This window comes from Juglans microcarpa x Juglans regia, chromosome 3S, assembly GCF_004785595.1.
Source record: "Juglans microcarpa x Juglans regia isolate MS1-56 chromosome 3S, Jm3101_v1.0, whole genome shotgun sequence".
NCBI classification, from domain to species: Eukaryota; Viridiplantae; Streptophyta; class Magnoliopsida; order Fagales; family Juglandaceae; genus Juglans; species Juglans microcarpa x Juglans regia.
The window spans coordinates 23,052,011-23,075,850 of NC_054599.1; the positions used below are offsets into that span (position 1 = coordinate 23,052,011).

At 35.6% G+C, this 23,840-nt stretch overlaps 1 pseudogene; it reads left to right on the forward strand.

Moving 5' to 3' along the window:
* Positions 1–1,959: 1,959 nt before the first annotated feature.
* LOC121257511 lies at positions 1,960–5,881 on the forward strand (annotated as a pseudogene).
* The last annotated feature ends 17,959 nt before the right edge of the window (positions 5,882–23,840 follow it).

Consider the following 23,840-nt stretch of genomic DNA (forward strand, 5'->3'; position numbering starts at 1 on the left):
AGTTCATGTACAACCACTTTGATTACAATGTAATTGGCTAGGTGTAAAAACATGACTTGGCTCTCACAATGAATGGCAATAATCTGAAAGTGACCCTTTCACTATATATTTATTGAGTGGGGTCTTAATTAACAAATTGACTAGAACATTGAATATATATATATATATATATATATATATATATATATGAAAACTGATGTTCCAACTGTAGAGACGCTTCCTACTGCACTAATCCTTGAATATATATGAAAACTGATGTTCCAATTGTAGAGATGCTTCATTACATTTATTGTTGTTGTCCCTAACAGATAGGTGCGGAGTTGTCTGTCATATATGTTTATGAAAATTAGCCATTTTCCTAAACCACTATATAAAATAGGAGAGTAGATGAAATAATATTGGTCATTGGTGATTTTTATTTGTTCTTGGCAACATAGGATCAATACTACACTATTGCTCTTTCTTAAGAGGTTTGAATTAATGATGGAAGCCATCTTCTTTAATTCTGATTCAATCATCTTTGTGGGAGTTTGAGGCAGGCAAATATAACATCTATATATTGATAACATTTGTTTACTTTGTATAACATGATTTGCTGCTTTGTTGGATTGGAAGAATTTTTAACTTTTCTGACTCTTTAAAAATGTAATATTTTTTAAGAATGGACACATAAATTGATGATGATCCATTCTTCACAACTCTTTTACAAAGTGAAGGAGAAGATTGTAATAGCATCCCAACACAACATTATAATGTTGTGGTCTAAACAACCTTCAATAATAGTAATAAAAAGAGGCATCTTCCAAAAAAGTTCAAAGTGATGCATCTTTCACTACAGAGAAAGATAATTTCCTCATCTTTTGTAGAAACTTATGTAAAGAGGACATTTATCTTTTGTATTTAATCACAATTGATAAACTGTGTTTTTCAGAATTTGCAAATACTACGAGAGTCGTAACTTATTAGACCTCCTCATGTGGTCTACGGCTCTATGATATGCGAGGATTCTCTCCACGATTTAAGGCCGAACAAAATCTTTGTACTTATTTTGGGCTGACCGGACTCTAGTCTAGCCGCCAAATTTTAATCCTACATTGGATGGAGGTAATTTTTAATTCTTTATTTAAATTAGATAATTCAATTTGAAAAATAATAAATAAACGTAGTAGACGGTTTTCAATATTTAATGTTAGAGTAATGTTATTCACCATCTTTATTATAATTATCTTTTCACCAGTTTATAATGTGGCAGTTAATTATTAAAGATTATTTATTATATTTTATTTGTAAATTAATCATTTAATATTACATTAAAAAAATATGGAAATATGATGATATGAAATCTAAATTTTTTTCTTAATGTTATAGTGCGAGACTTCCAATGTAGATTCTGTAAGGATTTTTTTATGACAGTTGTTGTACAAATAATTAAGTAGGGGTTGAGAATTTGAAGACCCAATATATGGATCGAGCAGCATGCGTATCAGAGAGTAAATGGTGTAATGGAAGTGGAAGCATAATCATATATTAAATGCAAGTGGAAACATACAAAGCAGTCTTCATATAGATAATATACATGCGGCCAAGAAAGTGATCAGATCAGTCTCCTCCACTAATTAGAGGCACTTTGCTTCATGGAATCGGATATTCTCCGTTTGCTAGACTTCAACCACCCATAATATCAAAGGATCGGGATTGGAGTTGTTGCAAACCTCAGAGGGAAACAAAAAAAGAAGAGCAAGATCCATAAATAAAGTTGGATTATTGGAATTTGGGGTCACCAAATTATGACCTGTGAATAAATCGCAGCTATCCATAAGCCATTATTAATACCATTACCATCCCGTACACTAATCTTTCCCACTGAGAGAGAGAGAGAGAGAGAGAGAGAGAGGAAATACTATTTCAAGCATTAACTTAAACTTGGTAGTGGGTTTTTGAAGGATTTAACACGCCTGGCTTGCTTAGAATTGAGCATTATGGGGCTTAGCCAACAAAAGAGACAAGTATAAATATAATCTTAGTTGTGCATTGCATTGCATACAATTTGTTTTATACCATCATTTCTTATAATATGGTTCTATTCTATTAAGATATGGAAAGTGAGCGTGTACAATAAATTTGGTGAGAGAGAAAGATAGAGAAGAAGTCCTTCAAATACAAGGTTATATATATATTCAAGGAACATCTCTGCGTGGTTGCTCTAACGACTTTGCCCACGAATAGCTCCCCATTCTTTTCGACCAGTACGATCTCGACGATTAGCAGCAATCATGAGGGCAGTTGAGCCATCCGACCGCGGAGAAGTCGTTGTTAAAATCAATGAGGGAGATTCAAACAATAAGAAGGAAAAGAAGAACAAGATTTGGAGGGAGTCCAACTATGACTTCTGGAAAGACGAAGGCCAAAGCAACAACAACGAAGTTCGCAATGATGTTATTAGAGAGAACCCCTCTTTGAAGTTGATTGGTCAGTTCCTGCACAAACAAAGGGCGTTCGGCGAGATGTCTCTGGACATGGATTTGGGAATGGATGAACTCCTCCCCAACCATCAGAATATCAACTTGCCTTCGGTAACAAAGTCTTCGGAGAAGCCCCATATGTCCAAGGAGCTCAATATCTCGAATACTACGGTTGAAAAGTATGCAGACGATTCTGTGCGACTTCTTCAAAAGGAACCGTCTTTTGACGGAGAGCAACAACAGCCGCTGCAACAAGCAGCTCAATGTCGCGGCAGTGTGTCTGAGGATTTAGGTGGAGAGGTGGTGAGGTGTACATCAAACACATCGTTTCAGAGAAAGTCTAGCTTGTCGAGATCATCAAAGATGAAGTCGCGGTTGATGGACCAATCTGAAGAGCCAGAGAGGCGGTCGGACCGGGTACCCTGGTCGGGTCAGCTTCGGTCTGGTTTACTTTCGAAGGCTCTGGACGATGATGACGTCGATCCGTTCTGGGATGAATTGCCGGACGAGTATAGGAAGAGGAAGTTGAGCGCTTTGACTATCTTGCAATTTGTGAGTTTGGTTGTGATGATCACCTTTTTTATCTGCTCTCTTTTTATTCCTTATCTGAAAGAGAAGCATTTGTGGAAGCTCCAACTGTGGAAATGGCAAGTTCTGATACTGGTCTTAATCTGCGGGAGGTTGGTGTCTGGGGGGGGATTCGGATCCTAGTCTTCTTTATAGAAAGGAATTTCACTTTACGTAAAAGGGTTCTTTATTTTGTATATGGTGTACGAAAGGCAGTGCAGAATTGTCTGTGGTTAGGGCTTGTTTTGCTAGCTTGGCATTTTCTTTTTGATAAGAAGGTCGAGAGAGAGACCAAGAGTGATAAGCTTAAGTATGTGACTAAGGTGCTTGTGTGTTTGTTGGTGGGTACCTTGGTTTGGTTGGTGAAGACCCTTATGGTGAAAGTTTTGGCTTCTTCTTTTCATGTTAGTACCTATTTTGATAGGATTCACGAGTCTTTGTTTATTCAGTATGTGATTGAGACGCTTTCGGGGCCGCCATTGATTGAGATTAGAAATGCAGAGGAAGAGGAGGCTAAGCTTTCTGATGAGGTCAATAAGTTACAGAATGCTGGTGCTACTATGCCCTCTGATCTCAAGGCAACTGCTTTCCCCCCACCAAGGAGTGGACGGGTTATAGGGAGTAGTGGACTTCTGCAGAGGATCCCTGAAGTTAAAAATGAGAAGTTTTCTCGGGCAATGTCCAAGAAGGGAGATGATCAAGGGATAAGCATTGAAGAACTGCATAAGTTGAATCCGAAGAATGTGTCAGCTTGGAATATGAAGAGGTTGATGACGATTGTTCGGAATGGGACTTTTGCCACCTTGGATGGACAGATACTAGATGCCCCGAACAAGGACGAGTCTAAGACACATATTTATAGTGAGTCAGAGGCGAAAGCTGCAGCCAAGAAGATATTTCATATTGTTGCCAAGCCTAGGGCCAAGTAAGTCCTTATTTTTTTTTTAACCTTTGGTTTTTCTTGAGCTTTTTATGTCTTCATTCAAGAATACCCAATTTTTGAAACCATTCTTTTAATGCTAGGGCTTATTTTAACAACGCTTTTAGCATGTCTTGCTTGTTGATCAAAAATTTGTTAGTCTTATTTATCATGAAAAGGATTGATATTGATCACCTTTCCGTTGTTTATGTAATCTGGTTGCAGTTTTTCTTGTTCACTTAATAAATAATCAATCTCCATTAACATTAATCTCTTTGTCAGGTACATCTACTTGGAAGATTTGATGCGATTCTTGCGAGAAGATGAGGCTTTAAAGACCATGGGTCTCTTTGAAGGAGCCTCTGAGACGAGGAGAATCAGCAAATTATCCTTGATGAACTGGGTGGTAAGGACTCGACAAATGGCTTCGCTTTAAAATTTTCCCCATTTTCTCAGTGTTGGATAAGTTAGAAGCAGCAGCATGCTTTACAATCTTTAAATTCTATGCATGCAAGTTGGTGCAAATATCTTACAATTTACATTTCGATCAAGGTTCCAGTACCAGTGAACTCAAAAGTAACTAGCTCAAATCCAAACCTAGTTACTTTTGAGTTTGAAAGTGTCCAAAATAAAATGTGAAACCACAAATGCTCCATCTTAATTATAATCTATAACTCATTAATATTTTGCACATTTATGATGATTTTGTCTCATGTGAGCACTCCATCATTGGCAATAGCAAATAGGGATTTCATGCAAATGAGTCATAGTTCTTCAAATATTGTCATATTTTCACATGTGGATTCACTTCTATGAAATGTCATCATGATTTGACGGTTGTGTTTTACTCGGTGGTTATAATGAGATGAAATGCATATAAATATTATTTCAGGTCAATGTGTTCCGAGAGCGGAGATCACTCGCTTTGGCATTGAATGATACCAAATCAGCCGTGAACATACTTAATCGTATTGTGAACGTGATAGTTAGCATTGTTGTGTTAGTTATTTGGCTTCTGATTCTGGGAATCGCCACCACCAAATTTCTTGTCTTTCTAAGCTCTCAGCTCTTCCTTGTTGCATTTATTTTTGGGAACACCTGCAAGACGGTGTTTGAAGCAATCGTCTTCTTATTTATAATGCACCCGTTTGATGTGGGAGACAGGTGTGAGATTGAAAAAGTTCAGGTAACTTTCCATATTTGAAATGTTTCTATTTTTGCATGTTTTTGCCTTTCAGTTCATATTGGGGAGAACTAATCCATTCTTTAAAAATTTCAGATGGTTGTAGAAGAAATGAACATCTTGACTACTGTATTTCTGAGAGACGACAACACGAAGGTTTTCTTTCCGAACAGTGTTCTTTCTACTAAGCCTATCAATAACTTCTATCGCAGCCCTGACATGGGAGATGCTGTCGAATTCTGCGTCCATATATCAACTCCGGCAGAGAAGATTGCAACCATTAAACACAGAATTATAAGGTATGTGCAAGAATTAAGATAACGCCTAGCTTGCTGCACAATGTCTATATATATATATATCTGTCCATATATAAGTTTCTAATTTATCTACCATTTTCTCCTTTCGTGGATGTCATTGCAGTTATATTGAGGGCAAGAAAGAGCATTGGTATCCTGCACCCATGTTTGTATTCATGGACATGGAAGAGTTAAATAGAGTGAAGTTGGCTGTATGGCTGACACACAAAATGAACCATCAAGACATGGGAGAAAGGTATGTAAGGAGATCTCTTTTGGTTGAAGAGATAGTTAAGATTCTCGTTGAGCTTGACATTAATTACCGCCTGTTGCCCATCGACATTAATGTCCGCGCCATGCCTCATGTGAGCTCCACCCAACTCCCCTGTACTTTGACGACAACCAGTACTAGTTGACTGTAAAAGCACAAGGCCGAACTAAATATTAATGTACCTGCTAGTTTTGGCAATACACTCTTGTAGAAAGAGATTCTGAATAGAATGCAAAGTTGATTTTGTGTATGATCGATTATGTTTAAATGTAAAAACAAGAAAACATGCTAGGAAGAAAAATCTTTAACAAATACAGAATACGAAACGTTTAAGATGTACCTGCGGAAGACATGGTTGAAGAATGTAGACTGATCTTCCCCTCCTTGCTCCTCACAAAATATTAGCTATCAATGGGGAAGCTAATAGACGTATGGACAGGAGAGGGAAGCTAGCCCCTTATAAATTGAAAACTTATAGAGTCCTCCCATTAAGGACTCAAATTCCAATGGGTCTAGAAAAATTCCAAAATAAGACATTTAAGCTTCTAGGCCTACATACGTAATTTATCACAATTTAAATAGGATATAATCATATATTACTAAGATGCAATAAACCCCAAATGATCACTCAACTCAATGGGTTAAACCAAAGTACCATTGTGAGTTATATATATATATATATATATATATATCTAACCTGTTTTATAAAACATGCAATCAAATAAAGCCCATATTTCAAATTATTCTAACATTCTCCCACTGGGGCAAACATTGATTGCTATAAAATAAAAACTTGTTTTGAAAATGACTCTTAGGTTAGACTACATAGGTGGCCACACAAATATATAGCTCAAATGATAGCACTTTAGAAAACATGATCCGGTCCAACAAGAATAGCAACATCGAACATGGAAGTCGTTACACCACTTAAACGATGTAGCACCAATGTGATCAAAAGTTGTGCTAATTCATATCAATCCTCATAATGCTTCAAAATGAAGCCACATGTCTTTAAAAAAGACTCATCTTATAGCTTTTATCCATATATCTCGAGATCATAATGATATCATAATAAAAGATATAAGCCAAATGCATGCTCAAAAAATATAGTTAATGAATGAGGGAGATTTATTTTTTATTGGAAATGGGCTGCACCTTAAAACAAATGAGTTACCTACGTAGCCTGTAAAGGGATCAAGCCAAAACATAGTTCTTTTTACATAAGAAACACCCACTAACCAAAAACATCAAAAAGTTTCTACAATACTCATATTAGTAACATGTGTTTTAAAAACTTTAGGAGCGAGTCCCTTAGTCAAAGGATCTGCAATCATCGCCTCTGTATTTATATGCTCTATCTTTGTCTGCCATTCCTTAACTCTATCTCTGACCACCAAGTACTTGATGTTAATGTGCTTAGATCCACTAGAACTTTTATTATTCTTTGAAAAGAACACCGTGCACTATTATCACAATAAATATTAATTGGCCTTGAGATGGAATCAACAATTTTCAGTTCAGAAATAAAGTTCATTAACCAAACAGCTTGGATAGTAATTCCATAACACGCCACAAACTCAGCTTGCATAGTAGAAGATGCCACCAGAGTTTGCTTAACAATCTTCCAAGAAATAGCATCCCCAGCTAGCATAAAAACATAACCTAAGGTCGATTTCAAATCATCTTGACATCCAGCAAAATCAGAATCTGAGTAGCCTACCACCTCAAGGTGATTTGAACGCTAGAAAGTGAGCATATAACCTTCAGTTTTTTTCAAGTATCTCATAACTTTCTTAGCTGCTTTCCAATGCTCTTGCCTTGGATTCGACTGAAACCTACTAAGAACACTAACTGCATAGGCAATATCTGGTCTAGTGCAAACTTGAGCATACATCAAACTCCCCACAACACTAGCATAAGGTATGTTCTTTACAGATTCCCTTTCGAGCTCATTCCTAGGACATTGAGTTTTGTAAACTTATCTCCTTTTATGATGGGTACATCACCAGGTGCACAGTTTTAGATTTCAAACCTTTGTAGTACACGCCGTATATAAGCTTTTTGAGAAAGTCCCAGCAAACCACGAGCTCTATCACGACATATTTTAATGCCAAGCACAAAAGAAGTTTCTCTTAGATCTTTCATTTCAAAATTAGCAGATAACATTTTCTTTGTTTTATGAAGTAATCCTAAGTCACTGCTGGCAAGCAAAATGTCATCTACATATAGAATAAGAAAAATAAAGTTTTTCCCACTGGTCTTGCGATATATACACTGGTCAACTGCATTTTCAACAAAATCAAGTGAAGTCACAACCTCATCAAACTTCAAATACCACTGTCGAGATGCTTGCTTCAGGCTATATAAGGATTTATTTAACTTACATACCAAGTTTTCTTTTCCCTTCATAACAAAACATTTAGGTTGTCTCATATAAACCTCTTCATAAAGATCTCCATCCAAAAATATTGTCTTTGCATCCATCTGATGAAGCTCCAAATCATAGTGTGTCACTAGTGTCATGATAATTCTAAAAGAATCCTTAGACGAAACTGGTGAAAAGGTTTCATTATAGTCAATGCCTTCCCGCTGAGTGAACCCTTTTGCAACTAATTTTGTCTTCTTTCGTTCAACATTCCCTTTTGAGTCTAATTTACTTTTGAAAATCCATTTGTTGTCTATAGCCTTGGCATCTGGAGGAAGTTCAACAAGTTCCCAAACTCTATTCTTTTCCATAGAATTCATTTCATTTTCCATAACATTTAACCATTTATCTGAGTCAGGACATGTCAAGGCTTGCTTAAAAGTAACAGGATCAACAATATGCCCAATATTAAAATCACTCTCTAACAAATAGACAATGTAATCATTAGGCAATGCAGACCTTCTTTCCCTTTGAGATCTTCTGACTTGTGGCTTAAAAATTGACTCAATCACTATTGGAATTTCTTCTTGTTGTCAAGGTTCTTCACTAACAATTTCAATTGGCAGAGAAACTACTATTTCCTTTACAATAGGAACTGGGACAACAACTGGATTAGGTTCAACAAAAAATTCCTTCAATGCAGAACTTTCACTGACACCAACATAATTCTCTAAAATTTTTGCAGTAATGGACTCAACAATTCTAGTGCCACGATTAGGATAATAGAACTTATATCCTTTTGATCTATCTAGGTACATAATAAAATAACCAAGAGTAGATTTTAGATCTAGTTTCTTTTCAAGAGGATTATAAATCCTAACCTCAGCTGGACATCCCCAAACTCTGAAATGAGCCAAACTTGGCTTACGGCCTGTTCACAATTCAAAATGAGTTTTTGAAATAGCTTTACAAGGAACCCTGTTTAAAATGTACATAGTAGTTTTCAAGGCTTCACCCCGTAGATATTCTGGCAAATTTGTTCTGCTTATCATACTCCTAACCATATCCTTTAAAGTCCGATTTCGTCTTTCAGAAACACCATTCTGCTCGGGTGTCCCTGGCATGGTCTATTAAGACACTATTCCACACTCTTGTAAAAATTTTACAAAATCTCCCATGTTTTGACCAAACTCATCATACTTCCCATAATGCTCACCACCACGGTCAGATCTTACAACCTTAATACTTTTTCCACATTGATTTTCTACTTCAATTTTGAATATCTTAAATTTCTCAAGAGTTAGGGATTTATCATTAATCAGGTAAACATATCCATAGCGTGAGAAATCATCAATAAAAGTTATGAAGTACTAATTTTCACATATGGTAAAAGGTAAAGGTCCACTAATGTCGATATGTATTAAGTCCAAAATACCGTCGCTCCTAGTAGAACCATTTCTTGTAGATTTAGTCAGCTTTCCTCTTATACAATCCACACATGTGTTAAAATCTGAAAAATCTAGAGGGAAAAGTATCTCAACTTTTACCAATTTCTCCATTTTTTCCTTTGAAATGTGTCCTAACCTCTTGTGCCACGACATAAAAGATGATTCACAGATTAAAGACATTTTCTACGCTACATTGGTAACACAAGAGACTTCACTAAAAGAAGCCAAAGACATTCTATATAAACCATCCCATAAAAAACCATTTACAATCAAATGATAATCATAAAACAATTCAACTTTTCCACTACCAAACTTAAAAGAAAAACCATAGTCATCAAGTTTTGATATACAAATCAAATTCCGTCTCATTGTTGGTATAAAAATTGTATTCTCCAAAACAAGAGAAAAACCAGACTCCAAAGTTAACTTTACTACTCCTATAAGCTCGACCTTCACTTGAACTCCATTCCCAACACACAAGCTCACTTCATTCTCTCTTGGCCTCAATTTGCTTATGAACCCCTGCAAAGAATTTGCAATATGAATACTTGCACCCGAGTCTATCCACCAAGAATTTAAAAGCACATCTACTAAATAAGACTCAAAACAAACTAGGGTCAAGAAGGTACCTGTCGAGTTCTTCTTTTTCTTCTCCAACCAAGCTTTAAACTTAAAACAATTCTTTTGCTAATGACCTTTCCTTTTACAAAACTTACATTGATCATTTTTCTTTATAGTTTCTTTAGGATCACCAGAAGTTCCTTTAAACCTTTTACTGTGCTGATTTCGATGTGACTTATTGCCCTTATGGAACTTAGACTTGTGATTATGAAAAGACCCTTTGTTCTGTTGTGGCTTAAAAGCCAATTGCACAGTTTCTACAGTCTCATGACGCATCCTATACTCCTCTTGGGCACATACTACTATTAAATCATTTAAATCTCATTTATCCCGCTGAGCATTATAAGCAACATTTGACTGCTTAAACTAGCTAGGAAGACTGTTAAGAACATGATAAACCAGAAAAGGCTCAGCAATGGGAATTTTGAAGGCTTCTAGCTTAGAGGATATATGTATCATTTTCATAATGTACTCCCTAACTCCATTAGAACCATTATATTTCATATTCATCAATCTATCCATCAGGTCTCCAGTTTTAGCTTTATCGAATTCAACAAACATTTGGCTTATGGCATCCAATTTTTTTTTTTTTTTATCATTATCATTGTCCGGAATGGCTCCCATAATTGAATCTGATATAGAACGTTTGATGATCTTTAAACAAAGCCTGTTTGCCCTATCCCACTTTTGATATTCAACCACATATTCAGCAGTGCTCTTATCAGCAGGTTTGGAAGGCTGCTCCTCTAGGGAAAAATCCAATCCCAAAAGACCAAGAGTAATTTCTACGTCTCGTTTCCATCTCACATAATTATTCCCAGTCAAGGTTTCAATAGCAGATAATTGACTCGAAATAGAGGAAGCACTCAAAACTGTGGAAACATGAAATAATATATTTTATTTAATTATCATCCAATCATAATGCATGCAGTGGATGATAACAAATCTTTCTAATTAATATGGGCTATTAATTAGACAGTCCATAATTAAGCTCGAAACCATATGAGCTTCATTATGGTAAGAGTCTTGGTGCATCATTGTAAAGTCATATTTGGGCTGACTAAACAACATGCTATAAGGTACTCTTAAAATATATCATAAATCTAATTAATAAAATCACATCAGTTTCAAAATACCATCACCTTTAGACAGAAGGAAATTTCTAGACTAATGCAATCTCATTAACTAGTTCTCACCATTTTCTAAAATATCACACACAATAACACATTTGGGCAAGATATTATGTGCAATAAATTAGAAAACAAAGATATCTTTTTTTTTAATAAATAAATATCAATGAGTGTGCCAGTGTGCCAGTTTGGCGGCTACCACCCACTAATATTTCAAAATTTCACTTAATAGAAAAATAATGGTAATCTGAATGTCCATGAATTACAATCACAAAATGACAATAATAATCATCAACTTGACACAATCAAAGTCAGAGTTCAAATGTGATTGTGAGACAAAAACAGTATGAATAGACCAAGTATATAAGACAACAAATATGCCTAAAATTAAATATGAACTTGAAGGCATATATATACAAAAATGCTTATAACAAGTTTTAAAATTAATATGCATCCAAAACATGCTAAGAGAGAGAGAGTACATATATGTACAAATCATATAAGATACTGACTATTCACCAGAAAGTTTATCACAAGATTTAGTACACTGTAGCCATTAGAAAAAGGTGTAAATAATATTCAAAATTATAAAACAGTGTCTTATGATGGTACTAAAATTTTTCAAAAAATATATAAATAATTAATAGGGCGAGTAAATAAATACTGGAAAAAGAAAATAACAAAAACCACTGTTCCTGTGGCTACACATGCTGCAAGCGCCATCTGATGCGCGTGGGCAACGTTCTGGCTGGAGGAGAATTCATCTTCAACCTCCAGCCAGGTTTGAAAGCAGGTCGCGGGTCTGCAGTTCGGGTCAACGGGTTTTCAAATGGATTTTTCTCAATTTCTTGCAATTCTTGAGTGTAAAAACAAAATTAATATAGGGGAAACATTATTGAGTACCGAAAAATACATATATGATGTTTTAAAATAATGGGTATCCATATTTAGTGTAGATTAATCAAACTTTGAAATGCGTATGAACCCTAGTTTTGTAAAAACTCAAAACCGAAACAAAGCAATGAATTAAAGACATCTAAAACAAGGAAATAGCATTCTAGAAAACGATTTTGATATGAATTTGATCAGTTGTTTATGTAATACGATTTTCTTTTCGAAAAATGGTTCCAAAAAATAATAAAACAAAATAGTAAAAGAAACCATAATCATAAGGCCCGATTAAAAAACAAAAGAATAAGGAGATTAAGAGGAATAAAAAACCTAAAGATTTGAAGATTTACAATAAGTAAATACAACAAATTTGATTTTGAGTGATCGGTTTATATAGAGAAAAACCAATAACAGAACCTGTTTTTATTCTTACAAAAGATTCTAATCCTAGCATGGTGGCTCTGATACCAAATGTAAAAACAAGAAAACATGCTAGGAAGAAAAATCTTTCTAAACAAATACAGAATATGAAATGTTGAGGATGTACTTGCAGAAGACATGATTGAAGAATGTAGACTGATCTTCCCCTCCTTACTCCTCACAGAATATCAGTTATCAATGGGGCAAGCCAATGGACGAATGGAGAGGAGAGAGGACCTAGCCTCTTATAAATTGAAAACTTATGGAGTCCTTCCATTAAGGACTAAAATTCCAATGGGTATAAAAAAATTTCAGAATAAGACCTTTAAGCATTCAGGTCTACATACGTAATTTACTACAATTTAAATAGGATATAATCCTATATTACTAAGGTGCAATAAACCCCAAATGATCACTCAACTTAATGGGTTAAACCAAAGTACCATTGTGAGCTATTTATATATATATATATATATATATATATATCTAACCCGTTTTATAAAACATGCAATTAAATGAAGCCCATATTTGAAATTATTCTAACAGTTTAGGTAGTCAATATCTTTCAAAGTCTGTAACTACATTGAACTAGAACAAAATCTTTCTAAACAAATGATTTGTTTAGAGGTATTGTTCAAGTGGATTGATTTTTTTTTTTTTTTTTGTTAAAGATGTTGATACCCCAATTCTATTTATAATCCTCACTTGTAGCAGAGGAACACCTTATAATAAGAGGAGGAAAGAGGTTATAGAAAATGTCAAAACCAGTCTGCTATAAAAATATATATACCTAGAAAAAAATTAGTACAATCAGACCAGACAAAAAGCTTAATGCCAAAAGGAAGGGGTACCTGCACGATCCATAGAAAAAAGACCAACCATGTATTTAGGTAATTCAAAGATGGAAGAGAAACTAATTATGTTACCTTTACAACCAACAGATGCAAAGTTGTCTGCCAAAGTGTTCCATTCTCTATAAATATGATGAATACTAAAAGGAAAAAACATTTCAAATTTAAGAATGCCATCCCAAATGTTAGAATAATACCAAGAAGGTTGAGAATTATTATTAAGCTAATTAACAGTAATAAGAGAGTCAAATTCCATAATAAGCTAAGTAACATTAAGATGGTAACATAAGGTAAGACCCATGTTCAAAGCAGATAATTCAACAAAAGTGTTAGTACTTAAAACCTAAAAAGTAAGAGAAATCAGTAATAAAAGAACCATCATAAGAACGTAAAACTCCCTCACAACCTATGGGCTCAGGGTTACTTTTAAGGCTCCATCAATGTTCAACTTAAGGGAACCAAGAGGGAGAGGAAACCACTTGACCAAGAAAGACCTTCTAGACCTAAAAATAATGACATGAATATGGAGAGACCTCAAAATGAAGGTATTAGACTTGGAGATGAGAGTTTTATACTTGAAAATGGGGCTAAGATGTCTCAACCAGACTCTAACCTTATTAATAATGGTAATGGAGTTAGGCCAAATGTCCTCAAAACAAGATCTATTACGAGCAAGCCAAATTTCAAAAAATGAGAGCCGAAATTAACATAACAATTAAATAGAGTTGGTCAGAGTCTCGAAAAGAGCACCACCAGCGGCTTGTTCTATTTTTTCAACTAGTAGAAATAGTGGGAATGAGACCACAAAGAAAAGATAGATAAAGCCAAACCACATCATTAAGAACAGAGTCAAAAAATATATGATTGGAATTTTCCATAGAGCCACCAAAACAACAATTGGATTTAGAAGCGATGAGAGTCCCACACTTTTGGATCTTTTTATCAAGAAGGATACCATTATACCAAAGTTTCAAGCAAAGATGGAGATTTTCTTTGGCAGGGCTTTGTTCCAAATGAAAGAAAAAGCAAAGGAAGAAGGAGGAGAGCGATCTCTAACCAAGTCCCAAGCTAATTTAGTAGTGAATAGACCATTTGAAGAGTGCTTCCAAATTCTGGTGTCTAAACTAGATTTATGAGTAATAGAGTATTGGCTAATTTCCTGGAGGAGAGAATGATCATCAAGATTAGAAATCTGATCCCAATGCCAACCATAATGGGAACAAACATCCTTGATTTGCAAGGTGGGATTAGAAATGTCAAAACTATTCGAGAAAAAGGAACCATTGCGAGGCCAGTTATCGTGCATAAAAACTTAAGTAACCTGTGCAAATTTTCCATTGGCTATTCTGGTGAATGATAAGTAGGAGATTAAAGATGACTTTCCAAGAGTTAGAGTGAAAGGTTTATCCACAATGTGTTTCAGTGGGAGCACATCATGCATGTATTTTTGCAATAAGAATTTAGCCCAAAAAGACTTCAAACGCAAAAACTTCCAAACCAGATTACAATGAAGAGCTTTGAGAATTCCTAAGACCTAAGCTGCCTTTAAAGAAGGGGCGGGAAATGAGATTCCAAGAGATCTATTGTTCCTTAAAATGTCCTTATACCTCCCTCAGAAAAAAGTGGCAAAATATTTTTGAATGATATTAATTGTTTTCATAGGGGGTTGAAGAACAAAGAGAATATGGATTGAAATAAAAAAGAGCACAAACTTAAGAAAAGTAAGTTTCCCCATAACAGATAAAAGACAACCTTTCCATTAGCAATCTTCCTACGAATTTTGGAACAAATGATATCATAAGCAGATATAAGAATTTTACCATAAGAGATAAGGGCCCCAAGGTAAGTAGCGGAAAATTTATCTTTACTAAAGTTAGTGTTAGCCTCAATAATGTGCTTTTTAGATATAAAAGCATTATTATGAAGAAGAAACATGCTTTTAAAATGATTGAATTTTGCCTAGAGATAGCTTTATAACGAGAAATGAAACCCATAAGATTATTGGCTTTTTTCTTAATCATTATTGAAGATCGAAAGGTCATCCACAAAAAGAATATGAGAAATAGAGGTGCAACCACAATAGAAAACATAAGAAATTGTGTGACCATCCTCGACGAGATGGCTAAGACCTTTGCGTAAAGGTTCTTCAATGAGAATGAAGAGTACACGCGATAAAGGATTACCTTGTCTTAAACCCTACCAGAGGTAAAACAACCCACAACCATTGTGGGTACTATTAAGGTAGACAAAAAAGTAGGACAAGAGAAGCAATGTTGGAACATAGAGATCACATCCCTATTAAAGCCAAAAGAAGCAAGGACACAAGAAAGATAATGCTAGTTAACTCTATTAAAAGATTTGACCAGATCAATCTTAAGCATGACATTATTATTCCTAACCTGCCTAGCAAGGTTGTGAGTCACTTCGTGTGCCAAAGAAATGCTATCAGAAATGAGCCTCCCTACAACAAAAGTCCCCTGATGGGTTGAAATGAGTGTGATTAAATAGAAAGAAGAAGAAAAACCATCAAGACCGGGAACTGAGTTAATATGAATTATTAATGAATATATTCGCACAACAGGCTGGGACGGAGCAAAGAATTATCCCCGACCCACAATGATGATTCGGGTGTTGATATGGTGTTCTTTGCGTTCATCCATTAACTAAATACTAAATAAGCGTATAAAAAAGATTAGAGAGATACAAGGATTTATATGGTTTGACGTAATGACTACGTTCATGGGTTGTTTGGAGGTGAATTCTACTATGATAGGCAATTTTACATATCTCTCATGACCTCACATATCTCTCAATACAATAGAAGGATTTAAGGTTTTGAGAGGTTGAAGATGATGCCTCCCTTGAAAGAAGAGCTTATGGAGTCACCGTGCGCAGTGGAGTTCATGCGTAGAGAAGACGTATAGAAGATTTCCATAGATTTGTAGATATCTCCTCCTTATATAGAGATATATTTCCTTCATTGGAGTGATTGAGTCTTATTTGCCTTATGAAACCTTTTTCTTTTAGGGGTCTGAGTCAATTTGCATTTTCTCTAGCTAAATTTTTTATTCTATCTCTAGGCTAGATAAATATAAAACATAAGTATTATACGCATTAAACATAAGTATAAAACATTAATAATATACGTATAAAATGTATTAAATATAAGTATTATACTTATAAAATGTATTAAACATAAGTATAAAATATAAGTATTAAAATTAAACGTATTAAAATTGGCTTTATCTCTTCCCTTACTATTAGCATTATGTTTTGAATGGGCTAGATCTAGTCGACTTTATCCCTAATAGTTTGTCAGCGATTTTTAAAGTCGATTAGCTCAACAAGAAAGTCTTGAGAATCTTCAAGTCAATCGTGATGGAGATAGCCTGTAGAAAACTGTAGAAAAATAAATTATGAGAACTTGTCCATGGTCATGGTTTTTTGTTGTTTGTGCAAAAAAATGAAGATCTTTGAGCGCGAAGCTTGAGAAGACTTGCCAAATTTGTAGCAAGAGCCTTCGAGAATGGGCCTCTGGGAAGTTTGTTTGTACAAATGGAAGGAAGAATCATCTAATATAATGATGATTAGCAAAGTGCGTGTATTTTTGCATTTGGCTTTAGCTTTTGTTTTTTATGGCGTTAGAGGATTTTTTGCCCTTTAGGTGATTTTCTAACCTAGAGATAGAACTAAGAATTTAGTTAGAGATAAGAGAAGTTGACTCGGATTCCTATAAGGAAAATGTTTTATAAGGCAAGTAGGACGCAATCACTCAAAGGAAGGAAATAGATCTCTATATAAAGAGGAGATCTCTACAAATCTAGGAGAATTTTTTCTACGACTTCTCTATGCATGAGCTCCACCATGTACGGTGGCTCCAAAAGCTATTCTCTCAAGAGAAGCATTATTTTCAACCTCTCAATACTCTAAACCTTTCCATTATATTGAGAGATATGTGAGACCATAAGAGATATGTAAAATCACCTCTCATAGTGGAATTCGTCTCCAAACAGCCCGTGGACGTAGGCATTACGCCAAACCATTTAAATGTCTGTGTCTCTCTATTTATTTTTGTATTCCAGATGACTAAGACAAGATGGGGTGAATTGGGTTGTATTTAAAAATCCACAATTATAAGCCAAATACATAATATAAAATATAAACAAAATTTAAAAAAGTAGTAAAAATAAAGAGGAAGCCTAAGAGTAACAAACTCATCTCAACTCATCATTACAATTTTTTTTAAATTCCAACACAAAATATAATAAACAATTCAACTTTTTCAAATTTTAAAATAATAATAATATTAAAAAATAATATTCTAACAATATTTTATCATCTCAACTCAATTCAATTAAACATCCAAATGCAGCCTAAGAGTAAGAAGAAGTAAACTCAGTATTTTAACGAGATTCGGCCCCACTGCCTACGTCCTCGCCTCAAGCTACCTCTTGAGAATTCTCAAATTCACTATTCAACCCCATTCAGGTGGAGATAAAAACCTATTACACTTTTGAGCAGTACCGCTACAAAGAATCTGTGTAGAACACCCTCTACACTTGCAATCACCTTACACATGGTGATTCAACGTCTATTCCCTATGTAGAACATCTTCTACATGCACAAGAGTTATACACGTCATTTTACTGATACAATAGCTAATAGTGGGTAGGTTATCAGAAAACACTCATTAATGAGTGAAATAAGAACAATATAACGCAAACTATATCTTTCTCAAAATGAACAAGGGTTAAGTCTCAATGCTTATGTAACACCCCGTATTTTAGTGTACTTTAATTGAAGGATTATTTTTATTAATTTAAAAGTTGATTATCTTGTTTTAAGTTTATTGGATTTTTAGTGGGTTTATTTTTATGATTTTTAATTTGTGAAAATTAATTTGATATGTTTCATTAATATTAATTATTGTTATGCATTTAAATTTTTCTTCATTTTAAATTAATTTATTGTTGGATTTAATTATTTTATTTTCATTTTAAGCACTACGTTCAAATTATTTTAATTGACTTGCTGTTTTGAAATTTTTTTCGTTGGATCATTTTTGTGACCTAAGATGTGAGGATTGGACCTCATTTCTTTCTTTTCATTTTTCTTTTTCCTATTTTCTTTTTCTCTTTCCTTTTTTTCTTTTTTCTTTTTCTTCGTTTTCTTTTTCTCCACTGCCTCTCTCCCGCGCGCGCTGCACCCGTCTCCTCTCTTCCCCGTGCATTTCTTCTCCTCCACCCAGCCACCATCGCACGCCATCGTGTGCCTCGCCGCCCCTCTCCTTCCCTTCTCCACCGGCCGGCTACCACCACCCTCCAATTTCAGCCTCTCTCGCGCTGCCATTTGTTCCCACGCGCAACGCGAAGCCACGACCTTCATTTGCTCCAGTGTCGCCGTCGCGCCACCTCCGGTTACTATTTCTTCACCACTTCATCATCGACCTCATAGCAACCTAATGCACCCATCCTCAGCCCCGATCTACTATTGGTGAAGCACATTCATCAACATCTCCGTTTTGAGCATTTTGGCCTTAACCCGCCCTCTACGCCGCCACCCACGGCCAACCACCACCACCATTGGTTTCAACGAAATCCCTAAGCCATACCCTATCAATTTCGGATTTTGGTTTGTCCCCGTTCAAAATTGGGTTTTTGAGACCCACGGCCACAGTGCATTTTGCACTGTTATGTTGTTGCACCGCTACTTCTTGCACCTCCGTGATCTTTCAGAAATTATATTATAGCACTGTAAGTATTTTTCCAAAGAACTTTCTCGATTTAAATATATTTTTGCACTAACTCATTTTATTGTGAACTGGTTGGTTATGCTGGACTAAGTCCGAGGAGTAAGGGAGTCGGATGGATTGGAGGATGAAGTGTTTGTGCGTTTTGGACTGTGTTGTGGTTTGTTGGTTGTTGGGTAATGAGACGTTTCATGTATAGTACATATTTGCACGCATGATCATGTTTGTAAATGAAACTGGATTTTCGTGTAATTGCATTCATGTTCATGTGTTTATTAAAAACTAAGTTTTCATGTGTTAAAGGATTTTTCGGTGCGTGCGTATCAGGACCCCAAGCCATGATGGGGCATTATCTCGGTGGAGCTCCTCTGGTCACTCGGGAGCGGAATATACTGAGTGACGTCCCCTGGGTTGTCGCTGGGCGACAACGGGATTGGACGGGATGGTAACGCTCTCGTGCCGACTCCGTGGCCCCTCTGCTGGCCGGGACTAGAGGATACTTGGCCACGTACGCGCTGGGCACGGAACTGGACATCACTCATTACCAAGTCACACGCAAGGTCGTTACCTGTGGTGTGGCGAAGGGAGTCAGGGTGTGTGGATGGTCCCTAGAGGAGATCATGGTGCATACAGTAAAATTGGTTAATGGGCCATTTTCCCAGAAAATAGCGAGTTCTTGGATAATTGGATTATTGGGCTATTTTCTGGGAAATAACATGTGTTGGATAAACAGATTTTGTGTGGGTCGTTTTTTGAAAAAATGACGGATTATTATTTTTGGACCAAATGGAATTTTGGCGTGCGTTGAAAAATATATATTTTCGGGAAAAATGTTGTTTTGAGAATAAAGCATACTTCATCATATGCATGCATGTTGACTGCATTAATGCATGTTTATTCTCGTGAATTGTTTGGATTATACTTACATGCGGTGCCGTTTTATGGTAACGCAGATTTCGATCCAGATGATGCTGAGGGTGAGCCTGAGGATTCGGCTCCGCCTGAGGAGTGATATGGGATCGCTCATATTTGTCTTGGACTTGTATTATATTTTATTTTGGGATGACTGTAAAACTCTTTTAATCACGTTTACTTATGTTAATTTGTATTAAAAATTATGATACTTAGTTGACTTATTTAAATTAACCGCTTCGACTTTTGTTGAACATTGTTGCATGTATACACATTTGGCACTATCGTTGGGATGCATGACCGTGTTGTCATCATCATGACGTCTCGATTCCCGTGTTTATAGAGGTCGGGGGCACCACAGCTTAGGGAAGAGAGAATGAAAGTTTCAAATGAATGTTGTAAAATTTGCAATGATGTGCGTATGCTCTAGTTGTTGTGTTGTCTTCTAAACCTAAATATCTCAATTGAGTTATTTTTAGGGATATAAGATTTCATTTTCAAATTTAAAAAGACTCACATGTAAAAAAGGAGCACCATTTACTTTTCAAAATTTTCAAATAAAAGTTTCTTCTTTTTGTAATTGTCAAAAACACCATCATTAACTTTTCAAAATTTTCAAATCAAAATTTCTTCTTTTTGAAATGGTCAAAGGCATCGTCATTCACTTTTCAAAAGTTTCAAATCAAAGTTTCACTTTTCACATATGACAAAATGAGCATTATTTACTTTTCAAAATGTTCAAACAAAATTATCTACCTTTTGCAAATGTCAAAAAGAGTATCAACCACTTTTCAAAATTTTCAAACATAAGTTTTTACTTTTCGCATATGACAAAATGATCACTATTTACTTTTCAAAATTTCAAACAAAATCATCTACCTTTAGCGTATGTAAAAAAGAACATCAATCACTTTTGAAAAGTTTCAAACAAAACATGCACATGTAAAAAATAACAATCAAACATTTTTCAAATTTTCAAAATTCAAACTTTTAATCATGTCATACACATGTGAAAGATGACATAAAAAATTCAAATTTTAAATTTTGAATTTTCAAATATATCATGCACATGTGGAAAATACAATTTGATGCTTTATGATAAAAGATTAATTTTGAGCCTTAATCCAATTTCGAATTTTATCAAGAAATGTACAAAATTTACTCTAAGAGCTTCATTTGCGAGCTTGTTCCCTTTCTTGCTCATGGTTGGTTCTTTAATGTGCTTGGCTTCATTGTGTAGACAACTTGAGCTTGAGATTCTTTTATGCTTGAATTCATTTATTATCATCAAAATCCATTTGTAAATATATAATTATATGAGACTTCAAACCTTGGGTTCAACAATTTTTATACGCGTATTTATTATTTATTTCATGGATGACCCCGAAGAGTACCTTATCGACGTCTGAATTATCATCATGAGCCAGAGGTAATTATTTCCACCATCTCGTTCTGTTGTGCGAATTTATGCATTAATAGGAATAGTAGCAACCACTTGCTTAATTTCGTCTAATGTGGGAGGAGTAAGCATTAGGGGTAAACAAGAACCGGCCAGACTGACCGTCGCCGATGGAGACCGGCCTTAAGGGTGAACAAGAACCAGCCGAAACCGATGGAGAACCGGTCTGCTGACGATAAATAATAGATAAAACTGACATCGACTGGTTCGATTCGGGTTTGAACCTGGTTCAAACCACTGAATCAACCGATTAAATAAATATATATTTTCTTATATATATCATAGTTAAAACGACATCGTTCCACTTAACTTTAAGTGAAATGACGTCGTTTTATACCTAAAGTATACAAAAATTTCAAGTGAAACAACGTCGTTTGGTCTTAACCAAACGACGTCGTTTTATACTTAATATATTAAAAAAAATATGAGTGAAATGACACCGTTTGATTTTAAACCAAATGACGTCATTTCGATTTGAGATCATCTTCTTCCCCTCCCATTTTTCTTCTTCGATTTCTCTGTTTCTCTCATTCTCTCTCTCTCTCTCTCTCTCTCTCTCTCTCTCCCCTCTGTAACACTTTCTCTCTCTACTCTCTCAGAGGAACCTTGCCGCTAGGGGGACCGAGAATCACCAGAGTCAATACGGCTAGTATTTTTCCTACCCATCGGTCGGTACGGTCAGTTGTTCCATACAAATTCCCTCCATCGGTCGGCTTCGATTTTGGTCAAAAACTGTGCCGATAGGGTTGGTTTTCACCCCTAGTATGTATGGAACTATTGTCACCTTCTGAGAGAAGAGTGGGGATAAGGTCGAGTAAAGGACTGGTTTCCTGAACAGGTTCAATTGTTAGTTTTTTTTTTTAAAGAGCCGAAGGTCACATGTCTAATTGTGACCCTGTCCAAGTTTTATTAATAAGCTCTCACTTGTGGTGGAAGAAAACCATGGTTACAACCAGAGGCCTGGGGTTACAAATTTAAAAATCAAACCAAAACCATACCTAAAAAAAACCAAAGAAACTCAACAACAAGACAAAAGCCAAAAAGAAACAAGACCGAACATAGAGAATGACCTGCAAGAAACAAACCTGCACCAAACAAAAGTCAATAAGAACTTAAACCAAGGCAAGAAAGACATACCTAGAGAGAAGTCCCCTAGCAAACTCTATGAACTTTCCGAATATAGGGCAAGCCCCCTCTATCAAGCCTAATGTTACCTCTAATGGGAGCAAGCAAATCAGATAATGAAGTCCAAGAGCCAGTTAATCCTTTAGCACCCATTTTAGCAAAGCCATCAACAACCGAATTACTTTCTCGATAGCAGTGAACAAGAGAAACATGGAGACCAACTAGTCGACTTTGTATTTCTTCCCGATAATCTTTCCATATACCACAGGCCATATCTCTGAGTTCTCAACTAGTTAATCACTAACTTGGAATCCAATTCAGTCTCTACAAATAAAAGACCCAACTGATCAATGTGCCGAAGGCTATGAAGTAAACCAATCAATTCAACAAAGTTGTTCGAATTATGAACAGTTGTAATGGAAAACCTGCAAACCAAGTTCCCTTTATAATCCCTAATAATACCACCCATACCTGATGGACCAGGATTACCAAGAGAGCAACCATCCACATTCAGCTTAACCCAACCTGGCTGAGGATGCTTCCACGTCATCGGAATGGCAATCTCCTTCCTCTAGGCATTTAAAGGCAGATTGAAACAATGTATAATACCTTCATCATGCCGAGTGAGCACATTGACTTCCTTAAGTTTTAAAGCAATCCAAGACATCCAATATTTTATGGAACACCAAACCTGTTGAACCGATTCTGTGACACCCCGACTCCCACGTACAAAAACAAGAAAATCGTGATGTCAGGATGATGACAACACGGGTCACGCATCCCAACGAAATGTGCTCAAGTGTGTGCAACATGCAAAAGTGCACAATAAAAATTGCAACGAATAATATAAGTCATCTAAGTATCAGAAGTTTAAATACAAATATTCAAAACAATTTGCCTTTAAAGAGTTATACAGTCATCCCAAATAAATTACAAAGGCAATACATAAATTGATAAAAAAAATGAAACTCGATAAACAGGAGCAATCCCAGATCACTCCACCAACGGAGCCAAGCTAAGGCTCGTCATCCTCATCTGCATCAAAATCTGCGATATCATAAAATAGTACCACAGGTAAGGTATAAACCAAACAACTCTCGGGATAAAAACATATTAATGCAACCAACATGCATTCATACGACAAAATCCACTTAGCCATAAAATACCATTT